This window comes from Somniosus microcephalus, chromosome 5 (genome assembly GCF_052327205.1).
Source record: "Somniosus microcephalus isolate GS21.2 chromosome 5, FLI_Smic_1.0, whole genome shotgun sequence".
Taxonomy (NCBI): Eukaryota; Metazoa; Chordata; class Chondrichthyes; order Squaliformes; family Somniosidae; genus Somniosus; species Somniosus microcephalus.
Genome location: NC_140991.1, coordinates 17,948,118 through 17,967,455, shown reverse-complemented (window position 1 = coordinate 17,967,455; position 19,338 = coordinate 17,948,118).

Sequence of the window (19,338 nt, the reverse complement as noted above, 5' to 3'; positions counted from 1 at the left end):
ACTGTAGTAATGTAGGAAATGCAGCAGCCAATTTGTACACAGCAAGCTCCCACAGACAGCAATGAGGTAATTGGCCAGATAATGTTTATTAGTGGTGTGGGTTGAGGGATCAAAATTCGATGGACACCGGAGAGAATTCCCCTGCTCTTCTTCGAATACTGCAATGGGATCTTTTACATCTACCCGAGAGGGCAGACGGGGCCTCGGTTTAAACGTCTCATCCGAAAGTCGGCACCTCTGACAGTGCAGCACTCCCTCAGCACTGCACTACCTACGTAACTATACCCCAGCAAGGAATCGATGCCTTCAGGAGAGGAAGGCAGAAAAGAATATGGGAGCTCACCCAAAATTGGGTAGCTACTGATATACCTATCAATTCGTCCAATAAAAGCGACGAGTTAGGAACGTAACTAAAGGTTTTTATTGACTAAATAACAGAGCCCACCCTCGTGGGTGATCGGGTCCAACAAGGAGGAATACCAGCCAGTCGACTACCTTTATACCTGGGCAGGTAGGTGGAGCCATGGGCGGAGTCGGAGGTGGTCAGCCCAGGTATAACAGCGCGACAAGAGGCGACCTCGTATCGTGATACAACAGTGATAATGGTGATAACAATACAACAGTGATAACTATAGTGTAACGATAAAAGTGGTTTACCACATTCACCCCTTGTTTAGATTTGAGTCCGGCGGGGTGAAGTGTACTACCAGTTCTGGTATGTCAGTCTGTCCGGAGGCCTCGTAAGCCTCTCCGATCGTCGCAGCGGCGGTGCTGCATTATCCGGTGTTAGTGCTGGTGTCTGCGTGGTCGGCGAAGGCTCGTGGGGTTCCGGCATGCCGTCTACCTGGGCTGGAATTGGGGGGGTGGTGGGGGGGGGTAAAGGTGGTGTCTCCGGAGTGCCCGAGGGTGCGAGGTCTCGTAAGGAGACAGTGTCCTCCCGCCCGTCTGGGTAAGCCACGTAGGCGTACTGGGGGTTGGCGTGCAGGAGGTTCACCCTTTCGACCAGGGGGTCTGTTTTATGGGCCCTCACGTGCTTTCGCAGCAAGACGGGCCCCGGAGAGGTCAGCCAGGTTGGTAGAGTGGTTCCCGTAGTCGACTTCCTGGGGAAAACAAACATTCGTTCATGGGGGGTGGCGTTAACGGCAGTGCAAAGTAGTGACCGGATGGAGTGCAGCGCTGTCGGGAGGACTTCCTGCCAGCGGGAGGTTGGGAGGCCCTTAGACTTTAAGGCTAAGAGGACGGCCTTCCATACCGTCGCGTTCTCTCTTTCCACCTGGCCGTTCCCTTGGGGGTTGTAGCTGGTGGTCCTACTTGCTGCAATACCTCTCGCTAGTAGGAACTGACGGAGTTCCTCGCTCATGAAAGAGGAGCCCCGGTCACTATGTATATAGTTTGGGAACCCGAACAAGGCGAAGAGGTCGTTCAGGCATTTAATGACCGTGGTACTGGTCATGTCTGGGCAGGGGAAGGCAAAGGGGAAACGGGAGTACTCATCAACAATGTTGAGGAAGTACACATTACGGTCAGAGGACGGGAGGGGCCCCTTAAAGTCGATGCTCAGGCGCTCGAAGGGGCGGGTGGCCTTGATCAGGCTTGCTCTGTCCGGCCTAAAGAAGTGCGGTTTGCACTCGGCGCAGGTCTGGCAGTTCCTGGTTATGGTCCTGACCTCCTCGATGGAGTAGGGCAGGTTGCGGGCCTTAATGAAGTGGTAAAGTCTGGTGACCCCGGGGTGGCAGAGGTCGTTGTGGAGGGTCTGAAGTCTATCACTTTGCGCGCTGGCGCATGTAATTCGTGACAGAGCATCGGGGGGTTCGTTCAGCTTACCTGGCTGGTACAAGATATCATAATCGTAGGTGGAGAGCTCGATTCTCCACCTCAAGATCTTGTCATTCTTGATTTTGCCCCTCAGCTTGTTATTAAACATAAAAGCGACCGAACGTTGGTCGGTAAGGAGGGTAAATCGTTTGCCTGCCAGGTAGTGCCTCCAGCGTCGTACCGCCTCCACAATCGCCTGGGCCTCCTTCTCGACCGAAGAGTGTCGGATCTCAGGGCCCTGTAGGGTCCTTGAGAAGAAGGCCACCGGTCTCCCCTCCTGGTTAAGGGTGGCGGCTAGGGCGAAGTCGGATGCATCGCTCTCGACTTGGAAGGGGATGGACTCATCCACTGCGTGCATAGTGGCCTTGGCAATGTCTCCCTTAATGAGGGAGAAGGCTGCGCACGCTTCCTCCGTAAGGGGGAAGGATGTGGACTTCATGAGGGGTCTGGCTTTGTCCGCATAATTGGGCACCCATTGGGCATAGTAGGCGAAGAGCCCCAGGGTTCTCTTAAGTGCCTTAGGGCAGTGGGGGAGGGGTAGCTCCATGAGGGGGCGCATTCTTTCGGGGTCGGGGCCGATGAGTCCGTTCTCTACTACACAGCCAAGGATGGCAAGGCGCGAGGTGTTAAACACACATTTCTCCTTATTGTAGGTGAGGTTCAGCCGTTGGGCTGTACGGAGGAATTTCTCCAGATTCACGTCGTGGTCCTGCCGGTCGCGGCCGCAGATGGTGACATTATCTAGGTAGGGGAATGTGGCCTGCAGTCCGTTCTGGTCAACCATCCGGTCCATCTCCCTTTGGAAGACCGAGACCCCGTTGGTGACACCGAAGGGGACCCTAAGGAAGTGGTATAGGCGCCCATTCGCCTCGAAGGCGGTGTACTGGCGGTCCTCGGGGTGGATAGGGAGTTGGTGGTAGGCCGACTTAAGGTCGATGGTCGAGAATACGCGGTATTGTGCAATCTGATTGACCATGTCAGATATGCGGGGAAGGGGGTATGCGTCCAGCTGGGTGTATCTGTTTATGGTCTGGCTGTAGTCGATGACCAGGCGATTTTTATCGCCGGTCTTAACGACCACGACCTGGGCACGCCAGGGGCTGTTGCTCCCCTCGATGATGCCCTCCTTCAGGAGACGCTGCACCTCAGAGCTAATGAAAGCTCTGTCCCCAGCGCTGTACCGCCTGCTCTTGGTAGCGACGGGTTTGCAGTCGGGGGTGAGGTTAGCGAACAGGGAAGGTGGCGGCACCTTGAGGGTGGATAGGCTGCAGGTGTTACGCGGTGGGCGGTTTAACCTTCGCTGGTTGTCGACTGTGAGTGGGGGGAGGGGTCCACCGTATGCTAGGGTTACACTTTGGAGGTGGGATTGGAAGTCCAGCCTTAGTAGGACGGCAGCACAGAGCTGGGGGAGGACGAGGAGTTTAAAGTTTTTATACTCTGTACCCTTAACCGACAAGGTCACAGCACAGTAGCCGCTAATATCCGTGGCGTGGGACCTCGATGCCATCGAGATTCGGTTGCGCGTTGGCAGGACAGGGAGGGAGTAGTGGCTCACCGTGTCTGGGTGGATGAAGCTCTCCGTGCTTCCGCTGTCGAACAGGCAGGTCGTGGCGTGGCCGTTTACTTTGATGTCCATCATCGACTTGGACAGGTGGTGTGGGCGGGCTTGATCCAGAGTGACGGAGGCTAGCGTGTAGGTAAGCGAGTCGTTGTCGTCTGCGGGCGAGGCGGTCGTCGAGTCCGGGGGCCCGGTGGCAGTCGGGCGTGGTGGGTAAAATGGCGTCTCCCACGAGGTAGGACAAAATGGCGGAGAAGATGGCTGCCCCCATAACTCACATGAGGCACTATTGGGGTCGGTTGCCTTGATCAAAGATGGCCGCCCCCATGACTCACGTGTGGGGATACTGGCCTCAGTTGCCGTGAAAGAAGATGGCCGCCCCCACAGTTCGCATGAGGCACTGCTGGCCTCTGAAGATCCGCTCCTGCAGGCCTTAGAGAAGTGGCCTTTCTTCCTGCAGGTTGTGCAGGTAGAGTTCCTGGCTGGGCAGCGCGACCTCGGGTGCTTCTCCTGGCCGCAAAAGAAGCAGCCGGCGGCCCGATCGCGGGTGCCCGATGTCGGAGCCGGTACCGGGGGTGGCGGGCCCGGTCGGGTCCGGGACGCCGACGCTGAGGTAGGTCCCGGGGGCGGCGCTGCGAAGGGTATTGCGGTAGGGGTCGGGCCCGAGTCCCAGGGTCGCGAGCAGTACCTGGAAAACGCCTCCTGGTCCTGATGGGCCACCTCCAGGGAGAGAGCGAGGGCTTCAGCTTTGTCCAGGTCGAGGTCTTTAGCTTCAAGCAGTCTTTGCCGTGAGTAGTCGGACCGTAGGCCTTTCACAAAGGCATCGCGGATATTATCTTCCGTATTTTCAACAGCCGTCACCGCTTTAAAGTCACAGTTCCTGCCGAGTGCTCTTAGCGCCCGTAAAAATTCAGCTACAGACTCTCCTGGCTGTTGCGGGCGGGATCTTAGGAGGTGCCTGGTGTACATGTAATTTACCGGGCTGCGGTACTGCTGTTTCAGTAGGTTGATAGCGGCCTCGTACGTAGTCGTGTCCTGTATGAGTGCGTATACTCTCGGGCTCGCTTGGGCGTTCAGAACTCTTAGTTTGGATCTCTGCGGGGCGCCGGATTCTTCCAGGTAGGATTCGAAGCAGTCCAGCCAGTGTTTGAAGTTGAGGGCTGCGTTTGCTGCCTGTGGGTTTAGATCCAGGTACGGTGGTTTGAGGGCTTGCAGCCAAGCCGGCTGGTGTGGCTGTGCTTCTGGGCGGGCTTCTGGCTGGCCAGTAGTAGACATCTTTAAAATTTAGTCAATAAAATTGATATACCTATCAATTCGTCCAATAAAAGCGACGAGTTAGGAACGTAACTAAAGGTTTTTATTGACTAAATAACAGAGCCCACCCTCGTGGGTGATCGGGTCCAACAAGGAGGAATACCAGCCAGTCGACTACCTTTATACCTGGGCAGGTAGGTGGAGCCATGGGCGGAGTCGGAGGTGGTCAGCCCAGGTATAACAGCGCGACAAGAGGCGACCTCGTATCGTGATACAACAGTGAGAACAGTGATAACAATACAACAGTGATAACTATAGTGTAACGATAAAAGTGGTTTACCACAGCTACCTTCTGCGTGGATTTTGTGTTTCTTGTGGTGAAAGGATCAGACATTGGGGAATGTTTACCATTACACTCAGCAACTGTCAGATGGTCCCAACTTAGAAACTTTTAAAAGGCACAGATATCCAATTTTAGGGCTTGTAAGGGACTTGGCTGCTTTGGCCCAAACCTTGGTTTCAATAAATATAGTGTGATTCTGTTGTAGTTGCATAACCTCCAAGTAAAGGTTTGCAAGAGGCTAATAGTGTTTGCTTGAACCTACAGGACCGCCCCTGGGAAATTAGTCCCATCATCTCTGTTGATGTTTCATGTACCACATTATCTCAGCTGGGGGCAAGATACCCCCTTGTTTCAACTTTACCTGCCTGGTGGAAAGAAAGAGGTCACTATTCCAGGCTCATCCTGGAATCAAGCGTCTTGACCCCTTGCCCTGAAATGATGACGCATCAACTCAGTCATAGTGAACAAACTAACCTGCAGTGTTCCTCGGCGAAGATTAGAGACCAATTTCTTGTGTAGGGTGTATTTGTAGGGTTGGTTCCCACCAATCTTGAGGTGGTCTCCACAACAACCGCAGGTTAACAATGGGATCTTGTGCCCAGAGTAAACATTCCTCCTCAAAAGCATCCAGTCATAAATTCTCGGATCGCGTGCTCTTTGTACATGTCAGTAGCCGGCGTGGATTTGTTAACTGACAGCACTGGTAGGCTCGGTGTCCCTGGGCTGCAACACGGCAGGAGTAACTGCAGAAAGCTGCTGTGGCAGATATAGACAATGATACAACAGCACAACTGATGACTGGGGAAGGGGAAGGGGACGGGGGAGGCGGCGGGGACGAGGAAGGCGGCGGGGACGGGGGAGGCGGCGGGGACGAGGACGAGGAAGGCGGCGGGGACGAGGAAGGCGGCGGGTACGAAGAAGGCGGCGGGGACGAGGACGGCGACGGGTACGAGGAAGGCGACGGGGACGAGGAAGGCGACGGGGACGAGGAAGGCGGCGGGGACGAGGAAGGAGACGAGGAACGAGGACGAGGAAGGCGACGGGGACGGAGACGAGGAACGAGGACGAGGAAGGCGGCGGGGACGGGGGAGGCGACGGGGACGAGGAAGGCGGCGGGGACGGGGGAGGCGGCGGGGACGAGGACGGGGGAGGCGGCGGGGACGAGGACGAGGAAGGCGACGGGGACGAGGAAGGAGACGAGGAACGAGGACGAGGGAGGCGGTGGGGACGGGGAAGGAGACGAGGAACGAGGACGAGGGAGGCGGCGGGGACGAGGACGAGGAAGGCGGCGGGGACGAGGAAGGCGGCGGGGACGAGGAAGGCGGCGGGGACGAGGGAGGCGACGGGGACGAGGGAGGCGGCGGGGACGGGGAAGGAGACGAGGAACGAGGACGAGGGAGGCGGCGGGGACGAGGACGAGGAAGGCGGCGGGGATGCGGACGAGGACGGGGACGAGGGAGGCGACGGGGACGGGGGAGGCGGCGGGGACGGGGGAGGCGGCGGGGACGGGGGAGGCGGCGGGGACGGGGGAGGCGGCGGGGACGGGGGAGGCGGCGGGGACGAAGAAGGCGGCGGGGACGAGGACGGCGACGAGGACGGCGACGGGGACGAAGGCGGCGACGAAGGCGGCGACGGGGACGAGGACGGCGACGGGGACGGGGAAGGAGACGAGGAATGAGGACGAGGAAGGCGGCGGGGACGGGGGAGGCGGCGGGGACGAGGACGAGGAAGGCGGCGGGGACGGGGGAGGCGGCGGGGACGAGGACGAGGAAGGCGACGGGGACGAGGAAGGCGGCGGGGACGCGGGAGGCGGCGGGGACGAGGACGAGGAAGGCGACGGGGACGAGGAAGGAGACGAGGACGAGGGAGGCGGCGGGGACGGGGAAGGAGACAAGGAACGAGGACGAGGGAGGCGGCGGGGACGAGGGAGGCGGCGGGGACGAGGGAGGCGGCGGGGACGAGGGAGGCGGCGGGGACGAGGGAGGCGGCGGGGACGAGGGAGGCGGCGGGGACGAGGGAGGCGGCGGGGACGAGGGAGGCGGCGGGGACGAGGGAGGCGGCGGGGACGAGGGAGGCGACGGGGACGAGGGAGGCGACGGGGACGAGGGAGGCGACGGGGACGAGGGAGGCGACGGGGACGAGGGAGGCGACGGGGACGAGGGAGGCGACGGGGACGAGGGAGGCGACGGGGACGAGGGAGGCGACGGGGACGAGGGAGGCGACGGGGACGAGGAAGGCGACGGGGACGAGGAAGGCGACGGGTACGAGGAAGGCGACGGGGACGAGGAAGGCGACGGGGACGAGGAAGGCGACGGGGACGGGGAAGGCGGCGGGGACGGGGGAGGCGGCGGGAACGAGGACAAGGAAGGCGACGGGGACGAGGAAGGCGGCGGGGACGGGGGAAGCGGCGGGGACGAGGACGAGGAAGGCGACGGGGACGAGGAAGGAGACGAGGAACGAGGACGAGGGAGGCGGCGGGGACGGGGAAGGAGACGAGGAACGAGGACGAGGGAGGCGGCGGGGACGAGGGAGGCGGCGGGGACGAGGGAGGCGGCGGGGACGAGGGAGGCGGCGGGGACGGGGAAGGAGACGAGGACGAGGGAGGCGGCGGGGACGAGGACGAGGAAGGCGGCGGGGACGAGGGAGGCGGCGGGACGAGGGAGGCGGCGGGGACGAGGACGAGGGAGGCGGCGGGGACGAGGAAGGCGGCGGGGACGAAGAAGGCGGCGGGGACGAGGAACGAGGACGAGGAAGGCGACGGGGACAGGGAAGGAGACGAGGAACGAGGACGAGGAAGGCGGCGGGGACGGGGGAGGCAGCGGGGACGAGGGAGGCGGCGGGGACGAGGCAGGCGGCGGGGACGAGGAACGAGGAAGGTGACGAGGACGAGGAAGGTGATGAGGACGAGGAAGGCGACGAGGAAGGAGACGAGGACGAGGAAGGCGACGAGGAAGGCGGCGGGGACGAGGAAGGCGACGGGGACGAGGAAGGTGACGAGGACGAGGAAGGTGATGAGGACGAGGAAGGCGACGAGGAAGGAGACGAGGACGAGGAAGGCGACGAGGGAGGCGGCGGGGACGAGGGAGGCGGCGGGGACGAGGGAGGCGGACGAGGAAGGAGACGAGGAAGGCGACGAGGACGAGGAAGGCGACGAGGACGAGGAAGGCGACGGGGACGAGGGATGCGGCGAGGACGAGGGAGGCGGCGGGGACGAGGGAGGCGGACGAGGAAGGAGACGAGGAAGGCGACGAGGACGAGGAAGGCGACGGGGACGAGGAAGGCGACGGGGACGAGGAAGGCGGCGGGGACGAGGAAGGCGGCAGGGACGAGGAAGGCGACGGGGACGAGGAAGGCGGCGGGGACGAGGAAGGCGGCGGGGACGAGGAAGGCGGCGGGGACGAGGAAGGCGGCGGGGACGAGGAAGGCGGCGGGGACGAGGAAGGCGGCGGGGACGAGGAAGGCGGCGGGGACGAGGAAGGCGACGGGGACGAGGAAGGCGACGGGGACGAGGAAGGCGACGGGGACGGGGGAGGCGGCGAGGACGAGGAAGGCGACGGTGACGAGGGAGGCGGCGGGGACGAGGGAGGCGGCGGGGACGAGGGAGGCGGCGGGGACGAGGGAGGCGGCGGGGACGAGGAAGGCGACGGGGACGAGGAAGGCGACGGGGACGGGGGAGGCGGCGAGGACGAGGAAGGCGACGGGGACGAGGAAGGCGACGGGGACGAGGAAGGCGACGGGGACGAGGAAGGCGACGGGGACGAGGAAGGCGACGGGGACGAGGAAGGCGACGGGGACGGGGAAGGAGACGAGGAACGAGGACGAGGGAGGCGGCGGGGACGAGGGAGGCGGCGGGGACGAGGGAGGCGGCGGGGACGAGGGAGGCGGCGGGGACGAGGGAGGCGACGGGGACGAGGGAGGCGGCGGGGACGAGGGAGGCGGCGGGGACGAGGGAGGCGGCGGGGACGAGGGAGGCGGCGGGGACGAGGGAGGCGGCGGGGACGAGGGAGGCGACGGGGACGAGGGAGGCGACGGGGACGAGGGAGGCGACGGGGACGAGGGAGGCGACGGGGACGAGGGAGGCGACGGGGACGAGGGAGGCGACGGGGACGAGGGAGGCGACGGGGACGAGGGAGGCGACGGGGACGAGGGAGGCGACGGGGACGAGGGAGGCGACGGGGACGAGGGAGGCGACGGGGACGAGGGAGGCGACGGGGACGAGGGAGGCGACGGGGACGAGGGAGGCGACGGGGACGAGGGAGGCGACGGGGACGAGGGAGGCGACGGGGACGAGGGAGGCGACGGGGACGAGGAAGGCGACGGGGACGAGGAAGGCGACGGGGACGAGGAAGGCGACGGGGACGAGGAAGGCGACGGGGACGAGGAAGGCGACGGGGACGGGGAAGGCGACGGGGACGGGGAAGGCGACGGGGACGGGGAAGGAGACGAGGAACGAGGACGAGGAAGGCGGCGGGGACGAGGAAGGCGGCGGGGACGGGGGAGGCGGCGGGAACGAGGACAAGGAAGGCGACGGGGACGAGGAAGGCGGCGGGGACGGGGGAAGCGGCGGGGACGAGGACGAGGAAGGCGACGGGGACGAGGAAGGAGACGAGGAACGAGGACGAGGGAGGCGGCGGGGACGAGGGAGGCGGCGGGGACGAGGGAGGCGGCGGGGACGAGGGAGGCGGCGGGGACGGGGAAGGAGACGAGGACGAGGGAGGCGGCGGGGACGAGGACGAGGAAGGCGGCGGGGACGAGGGAGGCGGCGGGGACGAGGACGAGGGAGGCGGCGGGGACGAGGAAGGCGGCGGGGACGAAGAAGGCGGCGGGGACGAGGACGGCGACGAGGAAGGCGGCGGGGACGAGGAACGAGGACGAGGAAGGCGACGGGGACGGGGAAGGAGACGAGGAACGAGGACGAGGAAGGCGGCGGGGACGGGGGAGGCGGCGGGGACGAGGAAGGCGGCGGGGACGGGGGAGGCGGCGGGGACGAGGACGAGGAAGGCGACGGGGACGAGGAAGGCGGCGGGGACGGGGGAGGCGGCGGGGACGAGGACGAGGGAGGCGGCGGGGACGGGGAAGGAGACGAGGAACGAGGACGAGGGAGGCGGCGGGGACGAGGACGAGTAAGGCGGCGGGGACGAGGGAGGCGGCGGGGACGAGGAAGGCGGCGGGGACGGGGAAGGCGGCGGGGACGGGGAAGGCGGCGGGGACGGGGAAGGCGACGAGGGAGGCGGCGGGGACGGGGAAGGAGACGAGGAACGAGGACGAGGGAGGCGGCGGGGACGAGGACGGCGGCGGGGACGCGGACAAGGACGGGGACGGGGGAGGCGGTGGGGACGGGGGAGGCGGCGGGGACGGGGGAGGCGGCGGGGACGAGGACGAGGAAGGCGGCGGGGACGAGGACGGCGACGGGGACGAGGACGGCGGCGGGGACGAGGAAGGCGGCGGGGACGAGGAAGGCGGCGGGGACGAGGAAGGCGACGGGGACGAGGAAGGAGATGAGGAACGAGGACGAGGGAGGCGGCGGGGACGAGGAAGGCGGCGGGGACGAGGGAGGCGACGGGGACGAGGAAGGCGGCGGGGACGAGGAAGGCGGCGGGGACGAGGAAGGCGACGGGGACGAGGAAGGCGGCGGGGACGAGGACGGCGGCGGGGACGAGGAAGGCGGCGGGGACGAGGAAGGCGGCGGGGACGAGGAAGGCGACGGGGACGAGGAACGAGGACGAGGGAGGCGGCGGGGACGAGGAAGGCGGCGGGGACGAGGGAGGCGACGGGGACGAGGGAGGCGGCGGGGACGAGGGAGGCGGCGGGGACGAGGGAGGCGGCGGGGACGAGGGAGGCGGCGGGGACGAGGGAGGCGGCGGGGACGAGGGAGGCGGCGGGGACGAGGGAGGCGGCGGGGACGAGGGAGGCGGCGGGGACGAGGGAGGCGGCGGGGACGAGGGAGGCGGCGGGGACGAGGGAGGCGGCGGGGACGAGGGAGGCGGCGGGGACGAGGGAGGCGGCGGGGACGAGGGAGGCGGCGGGGACGAGGGAGGCGGCGGGGACGAGGGAGGCGGCGGGGACGAGGGAGGCGGCGGGGACGAGGGAGGCGGCGGGGACGAGGGAGGCGGCGGGGACGAGGGAGGCGGCGGGGACGAGGGAGGCGGCGGGGACGAGGGAGGCGGCGGGGACGAGGGAGGCGGCGGGGACGAGGGAGGCGGCGGGGACGAGGGAGGCGGCGGGGACGAGGGAGGCGGCGGGGACGAGGGAGGCGGCGGGGACGAGGGAGGCGGCGGGGACGAAGAAGGCGGCGGGGACGAAGAAGGCGGCGGGGACGAGGACGGCGACGGGGACGAGGAACGAGGACGAGGAAGGCGACGGGGACGGGGAAGAAGACGAGGAACGAGGACGAGGAAGGCGGCGGGGACGGGGGAGGCGGCGGGGACGAGGACGAGGAAGGCGGCGGGGACGGGGGAGGCGGCGGGGACGAGGACGAGGAAGGCGACGGGGACGAGGAAGGCGGCGGGGACGGGGGAGGCGGCGGGGACGAGGACGAGGAAGGCGTTGGGGACGAGGAAGGAGACGAGGAACGAGGACGAGGGAGGCGGCGGGGACGGGGAAGGAGACGAGGAACGAGGACGAGGAAGGCGGCGGGGACGGGGAAGGCGGCGGGGACGGGGAAGGCGGCGGGGACGGGGAAGGCGGCGGGGACGGGGAAGGCGGCGGGGACGGGGAAGGCGGCGGGGACGGGGAAGGCGGCGGGGACGGGGAAGGCGACGAGGGAGGCGGCGGGGACGGGGAAGGAGACGAGGAACGAGGACGAGGGAGGCGGCGGGGACGAGGACGAGGAAGGCGGCGGGGACGCGGACGAGGACGGGGACGGGGGAGGCGGCGGGGACGGGGGAGGCGGCGGGGACGAGGACGAGGAAGGCGGCGGGGACGAGGAATGCGGCGGGGACGAAGAAGGCGGCGGGGACGGCGACGGCGACGAGGACGGCGACGGGGACGAGGAAGGCGGCGGGGACGAGGAAGGCGACGGGGACGAGGAAGGCGACGGGGACGAGGAAGGCGACGGGGACGAGGAAGGAGACGAGGAACGAGGACGAGGGAGGCGGCGGGGACGAGGGAGGCGGCGGGGACGAGGGAGGCGGCGGGGACGAGGAAGGCGACGGGGACGAGGAAGGCGACGGGGACGAGGAAGGCGGCGGGGACGAGGACGGCGGCGGGGACGAGGACGGCGGCGGGGACGAGGAAGGCGACGGGGACGAGGAAGGCGACGGGGACGAGGAACGAGGACGAGGGAGGCGGCGGGGACGAGGGAGGCGGCGGGGACGAGGGAGGCGGCGGGGACGAGGGAGGCGGCGGGGACGAGGGAGGCGGCGGGGACGAGGGAGGCGGCGGGGACGAGGGAGGCGGCGGGGACGAGGGAGGCGGCGGGGACGAGGGAGGCGGCGGGGACGAGGGAGGCGGCGGGGACGAGGAACGAGGACGAGGAAGGTGACGAGGACGAGGAAGGCGACGAGGAAGGAGACGGGGACGAGGGAGGCGGCGGGGACGAGGGAGGCGGCGGGGACGAGGGAGGCGGCGGGGACGAGGGAGGCGGCGGGGACGAGGGAGGCGGCGGGGACGAGGAAGGCGGCGGGGACGAGGAACGAGGACGAGGAAGGTGACGAGGGCGAGGAAGGTGACGAGGACGAGGAAGGCGACGAGGAAGGAGACGGGGACGAGGGAGGCGGCGGGGACGAGGGAGGCGGCGGGGACGAGGGAGGCGGCGGGGACGAGGGAGGCGGCGGGGACGAGGGAGGCGGCGGGGACGAGGGAGGCGGCGGGGACGAGGGAGGCGGCGGGGACGAGGGAGGCGGCGGGGACGAGGGAGGCGGCGGGGACGAGGGAGGCGGCGGGGACGAGGGAGGCGGCGGGGACGAGGGAGGCGGCGGGGACGAGGGAGGCGGCGGGGACGAGGGAGGCGGCGGGGACGAGGGAGGCGGCGGGGACGAGGGAGGCGGCGGGGACGAGGGAGGCGGCGGGGACGAGGGAGGCGGCGGGGACGAGGGAGGCGGCGGGGACGAGGGAGGCGGCGGGGACGAGGGAGGCGGCGGGGACGAGGCAGGCGGCGGGGACGAGGAACGAGGAAGGTGACGAGGACGAGGAACGAGGAAGGTGACGAGGACGAGGAAGGTGATGAGGACGAGGAAGGCGACGAGGAAGGAGACGAGGACGAGGAAGGCGGCGGGGACGAGGAAGGCGACGGGGACGAGGAAGGCGACGGGGACGAGGAAGGCGACGGGGACGAGGAAGGTGACGAGGACGAGGAAGGTGATGAGGACGAGGAAGGCGACGAGGAAGGAGACGAGGACGAGGAAGGCGACGAGGGAGGCGGCGGGGACGAGGGAGGCGGCGGGGACGAGGGAGGCGGACGAGGAAGGAGACGAGGAAGGCGACGAGGACGAGGAAGGTGACGAGGACGAGGAAGGCGACGGGGACGAGGGATGCGGCGAGGACGAGGGAGGCGGCGGGGACGAGGGAGGCGGACGAGGAAGGAGACGAGGAAGGCGACGGGGACGAGGAAGGCGGCGGGGACGAGGAAGGCGGCGGGGACGAGGAAGGCGACGGGGACGGGGGAGGCGGCGAGGACGAGGAAGGCGACGGTGACGAGGAAGGCGGCGGGGACGAGGGAGGCGGCGGGGACGAGGGAGGCGACGGGGACGAGGAAGGCGACGGGGACGGGGGAGGCGGCGAGGACGAGGAAGGCGACGGGGACGAGGAAGGCGGCGGGGACGAGGAAGGCGACGGGGACGAGGAAGGCGGCGGGGACGAGGAAGGCGACGGGGATGCGGAAGGTGACGAGGAAGGAGACGGGGACGAGGAAGGGAAAGGCCTTATTGCTGCTTTAATATCAAATCTCAAGCTTGACAACTCAAGGGGACACGTCGCCGACCTCATTTTCAGTATATGAAGAACCAGACTTACCTGTGAAGTGGTTTTCCAGGTATTGTCTTCATCGTCCTTCGCCAATCTTTATTCTCAATTTGTAGAGATCTGTACTGGATGGAAAGGTTTCATTATCACCCTGCCCGTCACATCTTTACAGAGCTTCCAATCCTCAGTGTTTAAGGCACTGACCCTTAGATTGTTCGTATGGTATTCAACAAAATTAAAAGAAGCATTTTGGCTCAACAATATCAGAATAAAACTAACCACACGTGCTATTGCAATGTACTGCAGCTTTACATTAAAACTGACATTTGACTAATGCCACATTGCTGCTGAAACAGTTCCAGTTTCCAAGCTTGTTAAAAAAGCTTTCCAGTACAACACAGAGCAGATTCCCTCCCCACCCCCTAAAACTCCTTCTTTTGCTTTAACCAGTTACTGGATTTTGCTTTAATGATGTGCAATCTATTGAAGAATGATAAAGCAGAGTCTGTTGTTTTGTACGGACACCCATTGATTGGACACCAGAGCATCTATACAAGACCTGAGGAGCACCGCAGTCGGAATGCTGTGAGCAGTTTTGGGCTCCACAGTAAAGGAAGGATGTTGAGGCTATCGAGAGGGTACAGCACAGATTCATTTCACAACCTTCTGGACTCAACATTGAGTTCAACAATTTCAGGTCAGAACCATTGCTCCCATTTTTTCGGACAGCAGCTGTTGGTAATGATTCTGCTATTCCCATTTACACCTCCTCTCGACCCATCTTTTGTTTCTATACTTGCCCCATTACCAAAGGGGGACGATAGCATAGTGGTTATGTTACTGAGCTAGTAATCCCAGGAGCCTGGACTAATAATCCAGAGGCGTAAGTTCAATTCCCACCACGGCAGCTGGGGAATTGAAGTTCAGTTAATTAAATAAATCGGGAATTTAAAAAAAAAAAACTAGTATTAGTTACTATCTGGTTCACTATTGTCCGTTAGGGACGGAAATCTGCCGTCCTTACCTGGTCTGGCCTATATGTGACTCCAGACCCACAGCAATGTGCTTGACTCTTAACTGCCCTCAAGGGCAATTAGGGATGGCCAATAAATGCTGGTCTACTGTGCCACATCCCATGAACAAATAAAAAAAATCTCCTTTTGCCCAACACCATCATCCCTTTGTCATTTAATCTCTCCTGCCTCCACCACCACCCCGCCCCCCCTCCACCTCATTTCCCTGCCTCTGTACTTGCTTATAACCTGCTCCATCTTTTCAGTTCTGATCTGGTCATCGATCTGAAACGTTAACGGTTTCTCTCTCTCCAGCCTAACTGATTTCCAGCATCCACGGTATTTTGCTTTTATTTTCACGAGGATGTTGCCTGCGGTGAGGAGATACTAATACGAAGGGGAGACTTTGAGGAAATTATAGGGTGATTTGATGGAAGTGTTTAAAATTCTAAATGGGTAAAAACTGTCTGTTTTCAGAGATGAGGGAGGGTCTACATCCATCGATATACCATTAAATCTAAGCGATGTAGGACAGAGAGCAGGAGAAACCTTTTACAGAGGATTGCAAGTGTGTAGAATGAACTACTGGAGGTAGTGACTGAACCAGGGATCATGTTAACATTTAAGAGTAGGTTAGATAGTTGGTTGATGGAAAGAGGAATAAAGGGATATAGGAACATGGCGGGTACAGGGGATTAGGGTTACTGTTGGCGTGGAGGGTAACAACACAGCCTGGTCGGGGCAAACGGCCGTTTCAGTCTTGTAATTTTTATGTAATCAGAAATGCTGAGATTAACATCACACTATTCCTTCAAAATGAGGACACTGCAGTTAGTAAATTCACCAGATCCAGAAAGGAGGGTGGGCAGGGGAATATGCTTCTCAATTAGAACATAAGAAATAGGAGCAGGAGTAGGCCAATCGGCCCCTCGAGCCTGCTCCGCCATTCAATAAGATCATGGCTGATCTGATCCTAACCGCCAATCCACTATCACAGAACCATCTCCTGAATCTAACAGAATTAGACACACGAAATAGGAGCAGGATCAGGCTACACGGCCCCTGGGCCCGCTCCACTACCCACAGGGCCATGACCGATCCGCACCTAGACTCATGTCCAAATTCCTGCCCGCTCCCCGTAACCCTCAATTCCCTTTACTTCTAGGAAACTGTCTATTTCTGTTATAAATTTATGTAATGATGTAGCTTCTACAGCTTTTTGGGGCAGCATATTCCATGGACCTACCACCCTCTGAGTGAAGTAGTTCCTCCTCATCTCAGTTTTGAAAGAGCAGCCCCTTATTCTAAGACTATGTCCCCTAGTTCTAGTTTCACCCATCATCGGGAACATCTTCCCCGCATTCACCCGATCCAACCCCTTCACAATCTTATATGTTTCAATAAGATCGCCTCTCATTCTTCTGAACTCCAATGAGTAGAGTCCCAATCTACTCAACCTCTCCTCATATGTCCATCCCCTCATCCCCGGGATTAACTGAGTGAACCTTCTTTGTACTGACTCGAGAGCAAGTATGTCCTTTCTTAAGTATGGACACCAAAACTGTACGCAGTATTCCAGGTGCGGTCTCACCAATACCTTGTACAACTGAAGCAATACCTCCCTATTTTTATATTCTATCCCCCTAGCAATGAAAGCCAACATTCCATTGGCCTTCTTAATCACTTGCTGCACCTGCATACTAACCTTTTGAGTTTCGTGCACCAGGACCCCCAGATCCCTTTGTACTTCAGTACTTTCCAGTTTCTTGCCATTAAGATAATAACTTGCTCTACGATTTTTCCTGCCAAAGTGCATAACCTCACACTTTCCAGTATTGTATTCCATCTGCCAAATCTCTGCCCACTTACTTAGCCTGTTGATGTCCCCTTGCAGGTTTTTTATGTCCTCCTCACTCACTACTTTCCCTCCCATCTTAGTATCATCTGTAAACTTTGATATGTTGCACTCGGTCCCCTCCTCCAAATCGTTAATATAGATTGTAAAGAGTTGGGGACCCAGCACTGACCCCTGTGGAACACCACTAGTTACTGATTGCCAGTCTGAGAATGAACCATTTATCCCAACTCTCTGCCTTCTGTTAGATAGCCAATCCTCTATCCATGCCAGAATATTACCCCCAATCCCGTGATTTTTTATCTTAAGCAATAATCTTTTGTGTGGCACCTTGTCAAATGCCTTCTGGAAGTCTAAATACACTACGTCCACTGGTTCCCCTTTATCCACCCTATATGTTACTTCCTCAAAGAACTCCAGCAAATTTGTCAAACATGACTTCCCCTTCATAAAACCATGCTGACTTTGTCCTATTAAATGATTATTATCCAAATGTCCTGTTACTGTCTCCTTAATAATGGACTCCAAAATTTTACCTACCACAGATGTTAGGCTATAGTTTCCAGCCTTCTGTCTACTGCCCTTTTTAAATAAGGGTGTTACATTAGCAGTTTTCCAGTCTGCCGGGACCTTTGGAAAATTATTACCAATGCATCCACAATCCCTACCGCCACTTCCCTCAAGACCCTAGGATGTAAGCCATCAGGTCCAGGTGATTTATCCGCCTTGAGTCCCATTATTTTACCGAGTACCACTTCCTTAGTGATTTTGATCATGTTTAGCTCCTCCCCCCCTTTAGCCCCCTGTTTGTCCAGTGTTGGGATATTCTTAGTGTCTTCTACTGTAAAGACTGATATAAAATATTCATTCAGTGTTTTTGCCATCTCCATATTTCCCACCATTAATTTCCCGGTCTCGTCCTCTAAGGGACCAACATTTACTTTAGCCACCCTTTTTCTTTTTATATAACTATAAAAACTCTTACTATCTGTTTTTGCTAATTTACTTTCATAATCTATCTTCCCTTTCTTAATCAATCTTTTTGTTATTTTTTGCTGTCTTTTAAAGTTTTCCCAATCCTCTATCCTCCCACTAGATTTGGCTACCTTATATGCCCTTGTTTTTAGTCGAATACTATCCTTAATTTCTTTACTTAGCCACGGATGGCTGTCTTTTCTTTTACTCTTTTCTTCTCAGTGGAATATATATTTTTTGGAAGTTGTAAAATAACTCCTTAAATGTACACCACTGATCATGTATCGTCTTACCCTTTAATCTATTTTCCCAATCCACTCTACTCAATTCCGCTCTCATACCTTCATAGTCTCCTTTATTCAAGCTTAGCACGCTTGTTTGAGATCCAACCTTCTCACCCTCCAATTGAATATGGAATTCAACCATGTTATGGTCACTCATTCCAAGGGGATCCTTTACTAGGACATTTTTAATTAATCCCATCTTGTTACACAGGACCAGATCTAAGGTTGCTTGCCCCCTGGTCGGTTCAGTTACATACTGCTCAAGAAACCCATCCCTAATACACTCAATGAACTCATCCTCAAGGCAGCCCTGCCCAATTTGATTCGTCCAATTAATATGATAGTTAAAATCCCCCATAATTATAGATGTTCCCTTATTACAAGCCTCAACTATTTCCTGATTGATACTCCGTCCAACAGAGTTGCCACTGTTCGGAGGCCTATAGACTACGCCCACTAGTGTTTTTTTCCCCTTATTATTCCTTACCTCCACCCAAACTGTTTCATTATCCTGATCTTTTGACCCAATATCATTTCTCTGTATTACAGTGATTCCTTCCTTTATTAACATAGCCACCCCACCTCCCCTTCCTTCCTGCCTGTCCTTCCTGATCGTTAAATAACCTGGTATGTTTAATTCCCAGGCATTGTCACCCTGCAGCCATGTTTCTGTAATGGCCACAAGATCATACCCATATGTAGTTATTTGTGCCATTAACTCATCTATTTTGTTACGAATGCTACGTGCATTCAGATAGAGAACTTTCAAAGATGTTTTGTGACACTTAGTTCCTGCTTTTGCCCTTTTTATTACTTTACCTTTTACTCCATACCTTCTGCCCCTTCCTGACACGCTCTGGTTTTTAATTTCCCCACTGCTACCTAAGTCTATGACCTTCTCTGTTGTCATTTTTATTATTTGCTCTCTAGGAACTATTTTCCCCATTTCCATCCCCTTCCTCTCTCTTTGCTGATGTTCCCCGCTATACCCTTCAGAATCTTGCCACAAGAGTAGTGCTTCATGTATGAAGATAGAGGGTGAGCATTGGCAGGCTACTCTGCTGCGGAGGCCATCACAGCCATATCCCCCGCCCCACACTTTCCAGCAGCAGTCACTCAATGATGAGCTGAGGTCCTGGCTGATTTTTGGTGTGCTGGGGCCAGCTGGAGCATCCCTTACTGCTGCCCTAGTACGTAGCTAGTTTTACTTCTTCCGTTGTAAATGCAAAGCGTTTCACACACATCCCTGCACTGCTTGGGGTGCAAGCAAGCACAGTACAGCTCTCCTCATACACAAGTCAAGAGGTGAAGACATGAAGTCAAGGGTGTTGCAAGCCTCG